This window comes from Lepus europaeus, chromosome 14, assembly GCF_033115175.1.
Source record: "Lepus europaeus isolate LE1 chromosome 14, mLepTim1.pri, whole genome shotgun sequence".
NCBI lineage: Eukaryota > Metazoa > Chordata > Mammalia > Lagomorpha > Leporidae > Lepus > Lepus europaeus.
This window is the reverse complement of record NC_084840.1, coordinates 94,821,228-94,837,657: the sequence shown is the minus strand read 5'-3', so window position 1 is coordinate 94,837,657 and position 16,430 is coordinate 94,821,228. Positions and strand designations below refer to the sequence as shown.

The 16,430-nt window shown below is 47.1% G+C and overlaps 1 protein-coding gene across 3 annotated transcripts in view; it reads right to left on the bottom strand.

Annotated features, from left to right (window-relative positions):
- ARHGAP21 (Rho GTPase activating protein 21) overlaps window positions 1-16,430 on the bottom strand; it is a 144,802-nt gene that overhangs the window by 92,168 nt on the left and 36,204 nt on the right. The window lies entirely within an intron of this gene.

Below are 16,430 nucleotides of genomic sequence, written 5' to 3'. Positions count from 1 at the left end.
GAAAACTCTAGTGCAATTTCTCAACCACCAAGGCATAGACAGAATCATCTTATTCAGATTCCCACATTTCTACTGGTACACGTATGTTCCCATGTGAGAGGCAGGCAGGGAGAGGGTGAGTTTGGTCCTGTGCGGTGTTAATCACACGTGCAGGTTTGTGTGGCCACCCCAGACAAGAAGAATCCCATCACCAGGACGTCTCCTACAGCCTTTCATAGCCACACCCACTCTTCCCTCCATCCCTCTCCCTGTCCCTAACGCCCCCTCCCCCACGCTAACCTCTTACATTTCCATCATTTTGTCGTTTCCAGAATGTTCTCTACATGGAATCATACAGTCGGTAACCATTTGAGATTGGCTTTCTGCACTCAGTGTGACCCTGGCGATTCACCAGGTGGCTGCCGTGCCAACAGTTCACTCCTTTTTATTGCTGCGTGGTCAGTAACGCATGGTATGCATGTACTACGTTTTGTTTAACCATTAACTCTCAAGGGACTTCTGAGCTGTTTCCAGCTTTCTGTGAGATCATGGCTTCCATTTCTCTGGGATAAATGTCCAAGAACGCAACTGCTAGGTCCAATGAAGTCTTAGCACTGTCGGACAGCGGTGACAGGACCCCACGGACCCCAGACCACAGGACCCAACTCCTGGCAGTTCTGAAGGCCGGGAGAGGCCAAGCGCAAGGCACTGGTGGACTCTGCGGACGGTGCTGTGTGCTGTGTCCTCACGTGGTGGAAGGGCAAGGGAGCTTTCTTTCGTGATAGAACAAACCCTACTTCTAGGGCTCCAGCCACCTGGCCGGATCACCTCCAAGACCCTGCCTCCTATACCAGCCAGTCAGGAACTTCGTTTTAGCATATGAATTTGGGAGAGGGGACACAAATGTTCAGAGCACCATGTAAACATTTAGGCTTACAAAAAACTGCTGACTTGTTTGCCACGCCCAGCAGCACCCAGGTGCTCTGGTCTCTCCACACCCTGGACCACTTGGTTACTGCACTGCTGTTAGGTATGTAGGGCTACCTCCTTCTGACCTTAATTTGCATTTCCCTACTGGCTAATGATGATGAACATCTTTCCCCAAGGAGCTTAGCTACCACCTCATTACCTAATTTAAAAGCACAAAAGAATCTTTAAGATTTAATCTCAGTAAGTGAGCCCTTTATGCCACACACAAGGAAACCCAGGTCCAGATTTGTCAAGTGACTTATTCCAGATTGCAACAAGCTAGAATCAGGGCAGGCATTAAAGTCATGGTTTCCTGGGCCGGTGCCGTGGCTTAACAGGCTAATCCTCCACCTTGCGGCGCTGGCACACCGGGTTCTAGTCCCTGTCGGGGCGCTGGATTCTGTCCTGGTTGCTCCTCTTCCAGGCCAGCTCTCTGCTATGGCCCGGGAGTGCAGTGGAGGATGGCCCAAGTGCTTGGGCCCTGCACCCCATAGGAGACCAGGAGAAGCACCTGGCTCCTGGCTTTGGATCAGCGTGGTGCACTGACCGCAGCAGCCATTGGAGGGTGAACCAACGGCAAAAAGGAAGACCTTTCTCTCTGTCTCTCTCTCTCTCACTGTCCACTCTGCCTGTCAAAAAAAAAAAAATCATGGTTTCCTGAATCCAAGGCTACAATATTTCCTCTGTCACATTATTTTCCATCATTTCTTCGGTTCTGCAATCTGCAGAGACTCTTCCCTCCAACAGTTCTATGGTCTACTGTCTTTTTAAATTTCCACCGTGAGGCAATGATTTTAGCACTTTAAATAAAAACTACACAGGTTGGACCAGCGTTGTGGTGCAGTGGGTTAAGCCACCACTTGCAATGCCTGTATCCTGTATCAGAGTCGAGTGCCAGTCCAAGTTTCAGCAGCTCAGAGGCCAATCCAGCTCCCTGCTAATGCACCTGGGGAAGTAGAAGGTGGCCTAAGTACGTGGGCGGCTGCCACCCACCTGGGAGACCCAGAAGGAATTCTGGGCTCCTGGCTTCAGCCTGGACCAAGCCCAGCTGTTGCAGCCCTCCGGGGACTGAACCAGAATCTGGATATAAGACTCTCTTTCCACCTGCCTCTCCCTTTCTCTGTTACTCGGTCAAATTAATAAATGGATCTTAAATAAAACGATTCAGGTATTAGCTTTATTTCGAGTGTACTATTATGACTTGGCCTCACAGTTTCCCAATTCTTTCAAATTTTATTTTAAATCATAGAAGTAACTCTCTTGGATAATGATTCACACTTGAAGTTTCTGAATTAAGTCTACTGTATTGGTTCATTGATCTCTACACAGATGGAGAGGATCAGATGAAGAATAAGCAATTTTTTTTCTTAAAGATTTATTTATTTATTTGAGGGGCTGGCACTGTGGCATGGAAGGTTAAGCCCCCCGCCTGCAGGGCCAGCATCCTATATATGAGTGCCAGTTGGAGTTCCGGCTGCTCCACTTCTGATCCAGCTCCCTGTTAATGCACCTAGAAAAGCAGCAGAAGATGGCCCAAGCCCTTGGGCCCCTGCACCCACATGGGAGACCCAGAAGAAGCTCCAGGCTCCTGGCTTTGGCCTGGACCAGCCCCAGCTGTCATGACCATTTGGGGAGAGAAGCAGTAGATGGAAGACCTCTCTCCCACTTGTTCTCTCTCCCTTCTTCTAGCTTTCAAATAATAAATAAATCTGGTTTTTAAAAGATTTATTTATTTATTTATTTGAAAGGCAGATTTACAGAGAGAGGGAGGGAAAGAGGAGAAGAGAAAGGGAGAGAGAAGTGGGGGCAGAGAAAGAGGGAGAGACAGAGACAGAGGGATAGATCTTCCATCTGCTGGTCCCCCAAATGGCCACAATAGCCAGGGCGGGGTCAGGCCAAAGTCAGGAGCCAGGAGCTCCACCAAGGTCTCCCATGTGGGTGGCAGGGTCCCGGATACTTGGGCCATCTTCCATTGCCCTCCCAGGCACATTAACAGGGAGCTGGTTGGGAATCGGAGCCATCGGGATTGCTCATATGGGATGCCCGCATTGCAAGCAGGGCCTTATATAACCTGCCGCACTACAACACCAGTCCCAGCAATTTCTATTTTTCTCTCTGCAAACTCATTAAGATCTCACTAGGACATGGCTCAGTAGTCTCAATCCACCCATCCACTCACAACATCCCAGCTCTCCTGCCTTTTCTCGCAGGAGAAGGCAGGATTACATTCTTATGGGCCTAAGAGAAAACAAGAGATCCACATGTACCTTCTTCACTCCTGCAATATGGCCAAGGGGCCTTTGACCTGCTGGATTTTATAACAAGGGCAAACCTTAGGAGGACAGGATGAAGGACCCAACAGTCACACATTTCCCCGCTGACGAAGACAGATAACTAATGTGTATCCCTCCATACGGGGTCTTATTTTCCCATCACGAGCAACACGGCATCAGAGAGCAAAGCCAAGAAATGCCTGGGACAATAGCAGTTAAATTCCTGTGAATTCCGCGCTGTCATTTGATTGAATAATCACTCAAGGTTAAAAGAAGTCAAAATAAAGGATGAAAGTTCCATAAAAACTAGACGGATACAACTAAAAAGGACAAAGTGTAAGGGGAAAACACTAATCATAAAGCAATAAAGGGAACGAAAACTTCACGTAAGGGAATGCAAAGCGGTTTGACAGAGCTTTGCAGGACAACGGAAATGTGCTAACAGACTGTGATGAATTTCCACTGTACAGATTTGCTACGACACTGAAACACACATTTTCAACAGGTGAATTTTACAACCTGCAAATTACACTTCAATAGAGATGCTGGCATTGATTTCCGTTGCATTCGAAAGGCAGAGAGACAGCAAGAGACAGAGATAGATCTTCCATCTGCTGGTTCACTACCAAAATGTCTGCAATAGCCAGGACTGGACCAGGCCCAAGCTTAGAGCCTAGAACTCCCTTTGGGTCTTCCCTGTGGGTGACAGGAACCCAAGTACTTGAGCCATCAGCTACTGCCTCCTAGGGTGGATATTAGCAGAGAGCTGGATAGGAAGTGGAGGAGCCGGGACTCAAACCCAGGAAACCTGATATGGGATATGGGCATCCCAAGCAGCAACTTAATGGCTGTGAGTCAAACACCTGCCTTAATAAAAAATTTTTTTTAAATTCACATAGGTAAAAAGTACAAAGTCTAAATGTTTGCCAGAGGTGAGATAGGGCTGTCCCCAAAGTAAACAAGATAGTTACAAAAGAATGCCTGTACATACGATAAATGGACTCTGTATCTTAAACCAGCTTTTGTCATTCCTTGTACTTGAAACAGAATGAGGTCAGCTGCCCTCGAAAGTCCATCCGCGGTGAAGCACGGCTGGCATGTGCGTGGTGTTCACCTTCCAAGATCCAGCGCGACTCCCATCACATTTCCGAGATGGACAGTCTTCCCTCAGCCAGCCCTTGGGAACGTTTTGCTACATTTCAGTTGTACCAGCAGTCACATTAGTGACACCAGCTGTTTACACTAAGCCTTCTTCCTCATTTCAGGGCCAGACTCCGGCAAGGTGACAGCAAAAGGCTTGAAAACCAAAAACTTCCTGAGCTTTGCCATGACACTACAAGTGGAACATCCTACACCAGGCTTTATGTGGCGGGTCTCAGTCAAAATACACACAATTATTCAAAACATCGTGCAAAATTGCTTTTGGGCTCTGTATAAAAGTGTATATGAAACATAAACGATTTTCATCTTTAGACTGGGAGCCCATCCGCTATTTGTCAGCTTGTCATTAGTACAACTGAAAGAAAGAATAATAAGGAAGAGAAGCTACTTCTGAGGGAGGGGAGTTTATCTTGGCTCATGGTTTGGAGGCTCGGAGCCCCACATCAGGCAGAGCCCCAGCGGTCTGGCATCTGATGAGGAGGGCAGACATAGTGTGCAGATGGAGGTCCCACGGCAAGCTAGTGGGCAGAGAGAGAGGACCCGGCCCGCCTCGGGCTTACACAGCCAGCCCTCTCAGAACTACCTTCCAGGGCACGCCCCCGTGACCCACCCCCTCAACACTGTCCTGGAGCAAGTCTCCTCCCATGGCCGACGGTGCCACTCTGGTACCAAGTCTTCACCACCCGGGCCTTCCAGGACATGGAAACTAATATCCAAACCACAGCACATCCCCAAGATATCTCATTATGTGCCAGCATATGCGAACAGTCCAAAATCTGGAAAAAATCCCAAATCCAAAACATTTCAGATAAGGCGCTCAGCCTGTAGTAATATCTACTTTACATTTCTTGCTTGTACAAGTTATTAACCGTTAATTAAAAATAAATTTAAAACATACTTTTTAATGACCTTGTAATGTTTGCAAAATGCTTAAAACTGTCCCTTGCCCATACTGAGCACCAGTTAACTCCTTAAAAAAAGGAGGCGGGTGGGGGATTTACTGGCACATAAAGGTTTATTTCAAAAACAGATTACAATGTCACTTTTCAGATACTCGGGAAAACAGTGTATAAAATACAGTTTTTCCCGAAGAGAAAAACAAAATCTTGCCAGGTTTTTGAATACATTACGAATCTGATGAAGAAACGGGCTCACGGCGGTTTTGTCGGATGCAGAATGCCAGGACCTGAGCTGGCCCATCCTTCCACTCTGAGTCCTGAGCATGAAGACGCTTCTTATTCCGCTTCCTCCAGAGCCCACAGCTAACAGAGAGTTCCTCTTCTCTAGGAGGCATTTCTCTTTAAAGCTTTCCAACATACGTGGACATAGGATGTTTCAACTTAAAGGAGTTTTTGTTCCTTTAAATCCCAAAAGACTTGTTAACACACTTGAATAAACGTTTGTATGCTGATGGTGCCTGAGGACCCGTGATGCACAGCTTGGGTATGGAATCCCCCAGTCTAGGTCGACAACCGGAACTGCTCTGACGTTGAGTATCCAGATACATTTAGATACGTATTCCCAACACTCTGTTCTTTCAATAGATATTTAATACACAGGAAATAAAAAATGACGACAAAAGAAACCATAATATCCGCATGACTTAAAGTTGAAAAATACGGATGACGTTATTCAATAACATTTCAAATAAAACGCTGCACTTAATTCCTTGCATAACTGACGGCTGGCACGGGTCCTTTTGGCCACTGCTCTTGCATGGTCTCACTTGTGGACGACTTTGAACCACTGATGTTTTCACTGCATGATTCCCTTCCCTAGTCTGCATTCCAGCTCTTAATGTAATGTTTTTTACTTAGACAGCAATTTTTTTTTCTCTGTTTTATTTTTGGATCCCAGCATTTCAAAGACAAATGAGTTCTTAAATTCTCAATTTTGAAATTTCACAAAGACGACAGTTATTTTTAAATCCACGTTAAATGGAAAAGGCAGGATGAATACTATGAACTCCCTAGAAATGTTTAACGAATAGTTGAGTTTCTATTAAAAAAAGTTGCTTCTCATTATTTATGACACATATAATCTGGTCTCACAAAAAGGAAAGATGGTGAAAATTCACAGGGTCCTTCTCTTCATAACCAGTGATCCACTCAGATCCATTTCTGGGCATAACCGGGTTGTTTTACACCTTGTAACGAAGGGTGCAGACTGTGCTCAGCTAACTCCCTCGGTCCTCCTGTGACCCAGTGCGACTGTCCCCACAAACACAGGGAAGAGTTTGAGCTAGTCTCCTAGCATACAGAAATCACTTTCAAAATTATGCCTGGAATGAGAACTCTCACTTGTCACTTATCGTTTATTTAACTTTCCTTTTCATCTGAATGAATTCCTCTTTATTGCTCTGATCCCAGAAACAAATAATATAACTATGACTACCCTATTTTCTGCATTCCTTTTTATTTTTATTTTTTTTCTTTTTAGCCTCTAACTTTACTTTCTAATTCTTTTCTCAGAAATACTCACTACAGGAAGGGACGCCAGGGGGTACGAGACCTAGATGTCTGCCAGGAAGGACAGGGAAGTGGGCTGACGACCGGCCAGCGGGACTCTGCTGAGGGTCATTTACTTTCTCTGCTGTATTCAACTCCACTGTGACTAGAACTCACCTTCTTTAATTATCCTTGAATAAATGGAAATGTTTTTCCCCGAATATCCTGCTATGTTAATAAAAAGCATCGCTAAGAGCATTTTCTGGTTGTAAAGTTCCTTCAAGGCATTTTCTCGGTATTCACATGGCTTCTTTAAGGCACTTAGCTATGTCTCCACGGTATTCACACGGCTTTGTAAAGGTATCTAGCTCATACAGGAGACACCTTTGTAGGACAATGCCACAAGACAGCTTCTTCTTAAACAGGAACTTTGGAATGTGGAGTTGAGAAACCTGACCTGGACTGGGGCTGCCCTGGAAGACCACATGGTGGGAAGTCACCCGCCCGCCCGCCGGCCCACGTGCACCTTGCTGAATACCTCATCCTCAAAGCCTCGCTTGTGCTCCCTCACTGCTGTCCTCAGAGAAAGCAAAAATCACCCACCGCCCGTTCAAAACCGGTCCATGGCTTTGGTTTTAGAGAAAAAGCAATGGGAAACATTTCATAAGGTATTTTGCATTACAGTCACATCACGTAACTACAGATGTGCTCTGGGAAACACGGCACTGGGTGACCTCATGGTTGTGGGGACATCACAGAACACACTTACACACGTGCCCACTGTCATCTACAAGTCTGCTGGTTTGCCTCCTAAAGAATGCAAAGCCTAAATCCTTCTTGATACCGGGTAAGTAGTTCCATCCAAAGACTTATTATTGTACCAAAAATTATTTAAATCAGTCATACTTGAATATGAAAATAAATGATCTGGCCGGCGCCGTGGTTTAATAGGCTAATCCTCCGCCTTGCGGCGCTGGCACACCGGGTTCTAGTCCCGGTTGGGGCGCCGGATTCTGTCCCGGTTGCTCCTCTTCCAGGCCAGCTCTCTGCTGTGGCCCGGGAAGGCAGTGGAGGATGGCCCAAGTGCTTGGGCCCTGCACCCACATGGGAGACCAGGAGAAGCACCTGGCTCCTGGCTTTGGATCAGCGAGATGCGCCGGCCGCAGCGGCCATTGGAGGGTGAACCAACGGCAAAAAGGAAGACCTTTCTCTCTGTCTCTCTCTCTCACTGTCCACCCTGCCTGTCCAAAAAAAAAAAAAAAAAGAAAGAAAATAAATGATCACCAAAGATCAACAAACAAATGCTACATTTGACTCCTACAACTTTGAAGCATGTGGTTACATTTTTTAAAAACAAGGGCTCGCTGGGGCCGACACTGTGGCCTAGCGGCCCGCTGCCTGCAGTCCTGACATCCCATATGGGTGCCAGTTCAAGTCCCAGGTGTTCCACTTCCAATCCAGCTTTCTCCTATGACATGGGAAAGCAGTGGAGAATAGCCCAAGTCCTTGGGCAACTGCACCTGTGTGGGAAACCCAGCAGAAGCTCCTGGCTTCGGATCAGCCCAGCTCCTGTTGTGGCCATACTGGGGGAGTGAATCGGCAGATGGAAGAGTCTCTCTCTCTGGCTCTCTGTTTGTCTGTCTCTCTCTGTCTCTGCCTCTCTGTAACTCTGCTTTCAAATAAATAAATCCTAAAACAAAAACAAGGGCTCAGGGCTGGTGCTATGGTGAAGTAGGTTAAGCCTCCGCCTGTGGCACTGGCACCATATGGGTACCAGTTTGAGTCCCAGCTGTTCCACTTCCAATCCAGGCCCCTGCTGATGGCCTGGGAAGGCAGCAGAAGATGGCTCAAGTGCTTGGGCCCCTGCACCCGTGTGGGAGATCCAGAGGAAGCTCCTGGCTCCTGGCTTCAGATCAGCCCAGCTCTGGCCACTGCAGTCATCTGGGAAGTGAATCATCAGATAGAAAACCTGTCTCCCCCTCCCCTCTGTAACTCTGCCTCTCAAAAAAAACACATGAAATTTGTATGCCTTAAAAAAAAAATCTTTAAAAAAAAGGGCTCCATGGGGAGGCATCATGACGGGATAAGTTAAACTGCCAGGTGGGACGCCCGCATCCCATGTTGGAGCAGAAGCTGGTCTGAGTCCCAACTTCTCTACTTTCGATCCAGCTCTCTACTAATGAGCCTGGGAAGGCAGAGGATGAAGGTCCAAGTCCTTGGGTCCCTACCCCCGACACGGGAGGCCCGGATGGAGCTCCAGACTCCCCATTTCAACCTGGCCTAGCCGCAGGGTATTGCGGGAATTTGGAGAATTGGACCAGCAGATAAAGACCTTCGTTTCTTCTTTCCTTGCTGTCATTCTTTCAAGTAAACAAAACTTAAAAATAAAAAAAGGAGTGGGGGACCTCAGAATAGCACACTTGAAACATTTTGTTAATGAAGCCTTAGCTCAGGCCCTGCAGGCACAAATTCCATTTATATCCGTCAAAAACAAAACTTTTCAGGATTCAGCTTGGATGCTGAACACACGACGCAGGGGTTTGTAATGAACGACTGATACTTGGACTGCCACCGTTAAATCTGCTTTACGTAAGCTTTGGTCTGGCATTTTTGGAAAAGGAACACAGAACAGATTGACTAAATCCAACACCTGTTTCAGATCCAAAACATATTCAAATGTAATTGTAGCCTCTTGTGTATTCTTCCTCAACAAACCTTGTAGCTGTACTACATTAACCAACACTAAACTTCCTCCTTGGTGTTTTTTCCCTGTCCTACACTTTAGTCAGCACACCACTTCCTACAGAGCAGGAAGAGAGCCAAATGATACAGAAGAATAATATGATAAACTCATGCAGTCACGGGTAACCACGTGTCAGCCCGTGACGGTGCCTGTACAATGGGGGAAATGAATAATAACAGAGCTGAAAACCTCCTACTGCCTGGGTAGCAATGCGACGCGTGTCTCTGTGTGATGCTGGAGGAAGCAAACCCACTCCACTGCTGGTTATGTAGCAGGACAGCACCTGCACCGTGTTATGCAATAACGACGCTACACAATGACGGTCCTGGGATACATGTTTACACTACTGTATTTTTCATCACTGCTTTTTTTTTTTTTCAAGTCCACTGTAAAACATCCTCGGGCAGACTTCAGGCAGTATGAAGGAGGAGGAGCTGTTATCACAGGAGGGGACAGCTCCATGTGTGTTATTGCCTGTGAAGACCTTCCCGGGGGACCAAGTGCTGGAGGTGAAGACGGTGCTACTGAGGATCCAGACCCCTGTAGACCTAGGCTCATGTACGTGTCCTAAGTTTTTAACAATAATTTTTTTAATAAGTAGGAAAAAATCTTATGGAATACGGATGTGAAGAAAGGAAATGTTTTTGTATAGCTGTATGATGTGTTTGTGCTGTGAAACTGTTTTATAAAGTTACAGCCGAGGTGCACTGTGCCTGTGGAGCTGGCCGGGGGGACAGCAGTGTCCCGGCCTTGGGGGTGCCGTGTTCGGTCTCTGATGCTGTATTTCTGCTGTGCCTCTTCTGTGTGTGTGTCTTGTGTGAGAGCTGCCTCTCACACAAGCCTCTCACAGTAGCAGGCCATCCAGGGTTGCCGGTGAGGAGTGTAGCAGGCCACGGCCACCACTTGGGTCTACAGGGTTCACACAACCATGAAACTGACCTGCGACACATTTCTTAGAGCAGCTCCCTGTCACCAAGCACCGTGTGACTGTCTACAGAAGAACGTGGCAGCAGTCAACTGCACGGAGCATGGACCAGCACCTCTGCCGCTCTGTACAACTCACCCCGGCACTAGTGCGCCACCCCTCTTCTCAAAACCTAACTCACTCTACTGAGCACTGGCAATCCATCACCTACCTAGAATCAGGAGCATGGTTTTCGTTACATTCCTTAGCTGCTGGCAACTTTCTGGAAAGCATCTACTAATCACAAAGATGCAATGACAGAATGACCAGTGCAGCAAACCAACTTCTCCTTTTCCAAATACGGCACTGATCTGATTGGAGCCACCTTCTTCAATTAATCTCTTTTTTTTTTTTAGATTCATTTATTTATTTGAAAGTCAGAGTTACACGGAGAGAGAGAGAGAGGTCCCCCATCCGCTGATTCACTCCCTAATTGGCCGCAATTTATATAAAATAAGACTTCACAAAACAATCAGAATTATTTTGCGCTCTCTCTCTCCCTCCCTCATCAGAATTATTTTGCACGCACTCGCTCCCTCCCTCCCTCCCTCTCTCTCTCTCCCTCCCTCTCTCTCTCTCTCTCTCCCATACACACACACAGAGAGAGAAAATCTTTGGAATTAAGATTCGCTTTACTTTTTTTTTCTAAACAATCCTCAGATTGTAAGAACACGCTTTTTCACATCAGGCCGCAGTGCTGTGCAGCAGATCCCTGCGGACAGTCAGTGTCTGTTCTAGGGTTTGTTCTGTGCTGGGTGTGTTCTGCACCCAGTGCCAGCGGGCCTCACAGCGGAACTCCCCAGCTTGCACACGCCAGTCCGCAGCAAGAGCTTCCCGGGCTCCTAATCATACAGTGCCTTTATTGTAAGACTGACTTACTGTATGACAGTGACTTATCTATAAACTACTTTTTTTGTTGTCGTTTGAAAGGCAGAGAGACAGACAGAGATCTCCCATCTGCTGGATCACTCCCCAAGTGCCTAAACAGCCAGGGCTGGGCCAGGCCAAAGCCAGGAGCCTGGAGCTCCATCCAGGTCTCACAGGACTTTGAGGAGGCAGGAACGCAAGGACTTGAGCCGTTACTGCTGCCTCCAAGGTGCACATTAGCAGGAAGCTGTAAGATTATTTTATTTTATTTGAATTACAGAAACAGAGAGAGCAGAGAGCCGAATCAGAAGTGGAACAGCTGGGACTCAAACCTGTGGCCATGTGGGATGCCAGCATTGCAGGCGGCAGCTTAACCCATTACTCCACAATGCCAGCCCCCAGAAACCCATCTTGTTAAAAGTACATATAAGTAAGTTTTCCAAATATAAGTTAATTTGGGTTTATCCGTGATACTTCATCGGCCACCGATATTGACAATGGACTCAATCACACGAGGTAGCAGTTCACAGACTAGACAATCCCACAGAATTTTACAGCCTGAAGGAAACTTGGAGATAACACAATTCAGCTTGGTCATTCGCCATTTTATACAACAGAAACTCAAGACTCTACAAAGAAGTTAAGCAACTTGTGAAAAGTTACATACACACTGATGATCCAATCTGCCGATGAGGCCCAAGCTGAAGTAGGGTAGACCAGGAAGAGAGGATTCCCAGTGGGTTGTGACTAAGGGGGAAAACAGCTCATACGAGGAGCTCAAACGGTGCTCCCCACATGCAAACCCACAGTGTCGGGGTCAGGCAGGAAGTGTTCATGGACTGTCACAGTCTGGGGCTTCCAGGAGGGCCAGGCTACCCTCACATCTAAGACGGGCCCACTCCTAAAAGAATCTCCACCCCATAAGCAGCAACAAAGTGGGAAGCTTAAAGGGCGTGGCTTCAGACGCACCTGGAACTGCTGAACCTTGCAGAAGGGGCTTTCTTCTTTCCTCTTCTCCCACCCCAAATCTATGAAACCTTTAGCTGAAAGATGGCTTGAAACAGAAACTCAGTATACAAAACATCCAATACACAGAGCTGCCCTGTTAGGGAGAACGGCAGGGGAGTTTGTGCAGAAGCCTAGCAACTCCTTGGAAACCAACAGTTTGCTAGGGGAGTTAAAAATCATACATCTACTTCAACCAATGTATTTTACAAATAACAGACCCTGAGGCCCAGAGAGACCTGCTAACAGCCTCAGCGCCAAGTAGGGACACAGCGTGGACCCGAACCAAAGTCTCCTGCCTTCCCATCCGGGAACTTCCCAATACAACACCGCGGACAAACTGCCTTGGCAACTCGAGAATGACCACCTACAGGTAGCATGGTCTTTTTTTTTTTTTTATAATTTACATTTAGGTGATACCTAAATATTTTCATTAAAGATAAATTAAGGGGCTGGCACTGTGACGTAGCGGGTAAACCACCACGTGCAGTGCCAGCATCCCATCTGGGGGCCGGTTTTAGTCCCGGCGGCTCCACTTCAGATACGGCTCTCTGCTATGGCCTGGCAGTAGCTGGGCCCCTGCACTCACGTGGGAGACCCAGAAGAGGCTCCTGGCTCCTGGCTTTGGATCAGCTGTGGCCACTATGGCCATTTGGGGAGTGAACAAGGGGATGGAAGATTCTCTCTCTCTCTCTCTCTCTTTTTCTCACTGCCTCTGCCTCTCTGTAACTCTGCCTTTCAAATAAATAAACACTTTTAAAAAAAGATAAATTAGAAAATAACACTAAGCAAAAGGAAATAATTAATTATCTATCTTTCTCCCTCTGCAGAAAATTATGGCAATATTTTGGGATATATCCAAGCCTTTGCACATTTAAAAACATGCACACTTTCTTCTACCCTACTTATTTTTATTTAATGTTTTATGAACATCTTTGCCAAAAGTGTCATTTTTAAAAACAAAATGACATTTTACCACACAAACTACATTTTATTTATGAGTCTTCTCTTTGCAATTAGGTATCTACATTGTTCATTTGATTTTTTTAAATTTTATTTGAAAGGCAGAGTTAGAGACAGAGGGAGAGAGGGATCTTCCGTCCTCTGGTTTACTCCCCAATATGGCTGCGAAGCCTGGGTCTGGGCCAGACTGGAGCCAAAGCTTCACTGTGGTCTTCCACACGGAAGCAGTGGGCCATCTTCCCCTGCCTTCCCGGATGCATTCAGGAAGCTAGATAGGAAGTGGAGCAGCCGGGACATGAACCAGGGCCCATGTGGTACGCTGGTGACGTCAGGCGATGGTGTAATCTACTATGGCATAATGCTGGCCCCTCATCATTTTTATACTACTACTGCTGGTGCTATTATTACTACTACAACCACATTTTCTACTGCAATAATTACATTAATATGAATTCCTTAGAACTGCTGGCTCAAACCGACATTTTCATTTTTAGCTTTATTTAAAAATTTCAAAGGGCCATCCATAAAACAGGGACCCAGGTCCTAAGTCCACTGATAGGATGAGTCTGCCGTATCCGTGTTGTTGCCACAACTGGGGAGTTTCTTATGTTCACAAATATACCAGGATGGAAAGTGGCCCTTATTGCTTAGTTTCTTCCACTACTAGTAAAACTAGACGCCTTTGCATATAAGAGCCTATTCTTAGAGTCCTGTAATATAACTATATGGAAAAAAACATGGTACCAGCTTCTTTAAGTTATATGATTTTGCATGGTGTCGCCACAGCACAGAACACAGCACCCATGCAAAATTATAAATGGGGATTGCCAAGAATGTCTCTGACATGGCAGTAAACACCAAAGCAAAAGCCCCGGGAGCTGGAAAGACCCAGGCCGCCACAGGCTGTCACCTGGGGTAGGAGACTGCAGGTCTCCCAGGAGATCACAAGCTGCCAGGGCAGGATCGCACTCCCTGCCGTTCCGCTTGTGTGAGTGCGGGGTTGGAGCCTGACTTCCAGGGAAACATCAGAGCAGGCGCCCGGCGTGGGCCCCCGGCGTGGGCGAATGCCGAGAAGCTGAGCGCATCCACGGTTCCCAGGGGGACAGACAGGGCCTGGCGATGGAGCAATTGGGCTGCCATCCGGTTTCTGATGTGGCGAGGCTCAGCTCACCAACGCCCTGCGCAATGCGTGGCTCTGTCCAGGTCAAACCCCGTGGTATCTCCTGTGCTGTAGAAATCCAGCAAAGCAAAATAAATAAAAATAAATCCAAAAGCAGATTATTGTTTCATAATTTGCTCATGGTCGTAGTAGATTAAGTCTCCTCCTGCAGCACTGGCATCCCATATGGGCGCCGGTTCACGTTCCGGCTGCTCCACTTCCAAGCTCTCTGCTGTGGCCTGGGAAAGCAGTAGAAGATGGCCCAAGTCCTTGGGCCCCTGCACCCGTGTGGGAGACCCGGAAGAAGCTCCTGGCTTTGGATCAGCCCAGCTCTGGCCTTTACAGCCATTTAGGGAGGGAACCAGTGGATGGGAGGCCTTTCTCTTTCTCTTAACCTCTCTCTGTCTGTAACTCTACCTCTCAAATAAATAAAATCTTAAATTAAAAAAAACTTTGCTCATGAAAAGTTACAATTAAATATCAGAAAGTATTTTAGGTACATTTAAAGGCTTTGGTGGAGCTTGCTTGATATTTAAAGGAATCCTGGATAAAAGCCTTTTGGAAGGCAATAAATTATTTTAATCACCCCATGACCTATAAATGGAATTCCCTTTCAAAATAACGCATTTCTGGAAACTACGTTGTGAAATGGATCATTTTAGTAGATAATCTTTTTATACAGAAAAAATGTTTTCATTGGCTAAAACACGGAAATAACCAACAATATCACTGAAGCAAAGATTTAATCATTAGAAACCTGTGAAGATGTTCGTAAGGACAAATTGCAATGATTTTTAAGTAAGTGTAAAGATACAAGCTGCATATCGTACACGAAGGATGTGAGAGTGTAACAGAGTACTATAGTGCACGAACGTGCATCCAATATGCCATAAACTTCACCAAAAATTGTCACAGTTGGAATGAAGAAGCGTGAATCACCCGTCAGCCTGAGCGCCAAGAGGAATCAGGTGCGACACTGCTTTGCTAACCATGCGTGTTCACTTGTGAGCTCTTTATTTACGTCTGACCCCTCCCTGCCCGGGCTGAAACGTGAGGTCTGCAGAGCCAGGGTTCGGTTCTGTTCACGAACAGCAGCACAAGGCACAAGGCAGGTCTGTGAAGACGGCCTGAACGAACAGGAGACAAAGACGCTCCTTGCCTGTACAGGAGATGTTACACGCGTAATTGCACTCCTGCTGCCATGTTCATTCGTTTCACGGTGGTCTCCACCACTGGTCTTTCATTTTCAGGAAGGCCCTGTTTTACAGCCCATGACTGGCCCAGGAGCCAGGCCAAAGCCACGTGCTGAGTGAATGCATGGGAAGCAGAAGACACGCGGCAGGCAGCACTGCCACAACTTCTGAGCCCCCAAGCTGTGCCCCAGGACGCCACACCGAGACCCGGCCGCCGGCTGACGTCTTCATCTGCAGGCCCGAGCCAGCTGCTTGCAAGGTGGCCCTGACAGCCTGCATCTCAAGAGGATCCCTACCCCTCCCTAGCTGATCAAAGGGGCAAACGACGTGGTTTACACAAACACCCACGTCTCCCGGGAGTCTGGAATCTCGGTCCATAGAAGCTGCAGAGTGACCTGCCCGCAGTCCACCGTCCCGTCTCACACGAGCTCCCCTGGTTTACCACAGTTCACAGGTATCGTACGCGTTCGTTGGAGGGATCAACTACATCCTGGGGGATTCTGCTGGGAGCGACAGAACCGTCTCCTCTGAACCTTGTTCCATGCGCCTTGCTTTCTAGTTTTTCGCCATAGTAAGTCATAGCTGAGTCCTATTGCAGGCTGCATCCCAGGAGCCCTCCCAGCAAACCAATGAACCGTGCGCTATCAACAGGATTTGGCTCCAGCAGACATTTAAACCCGCAAGCCACAGGCTAAGGGCACCGAGAA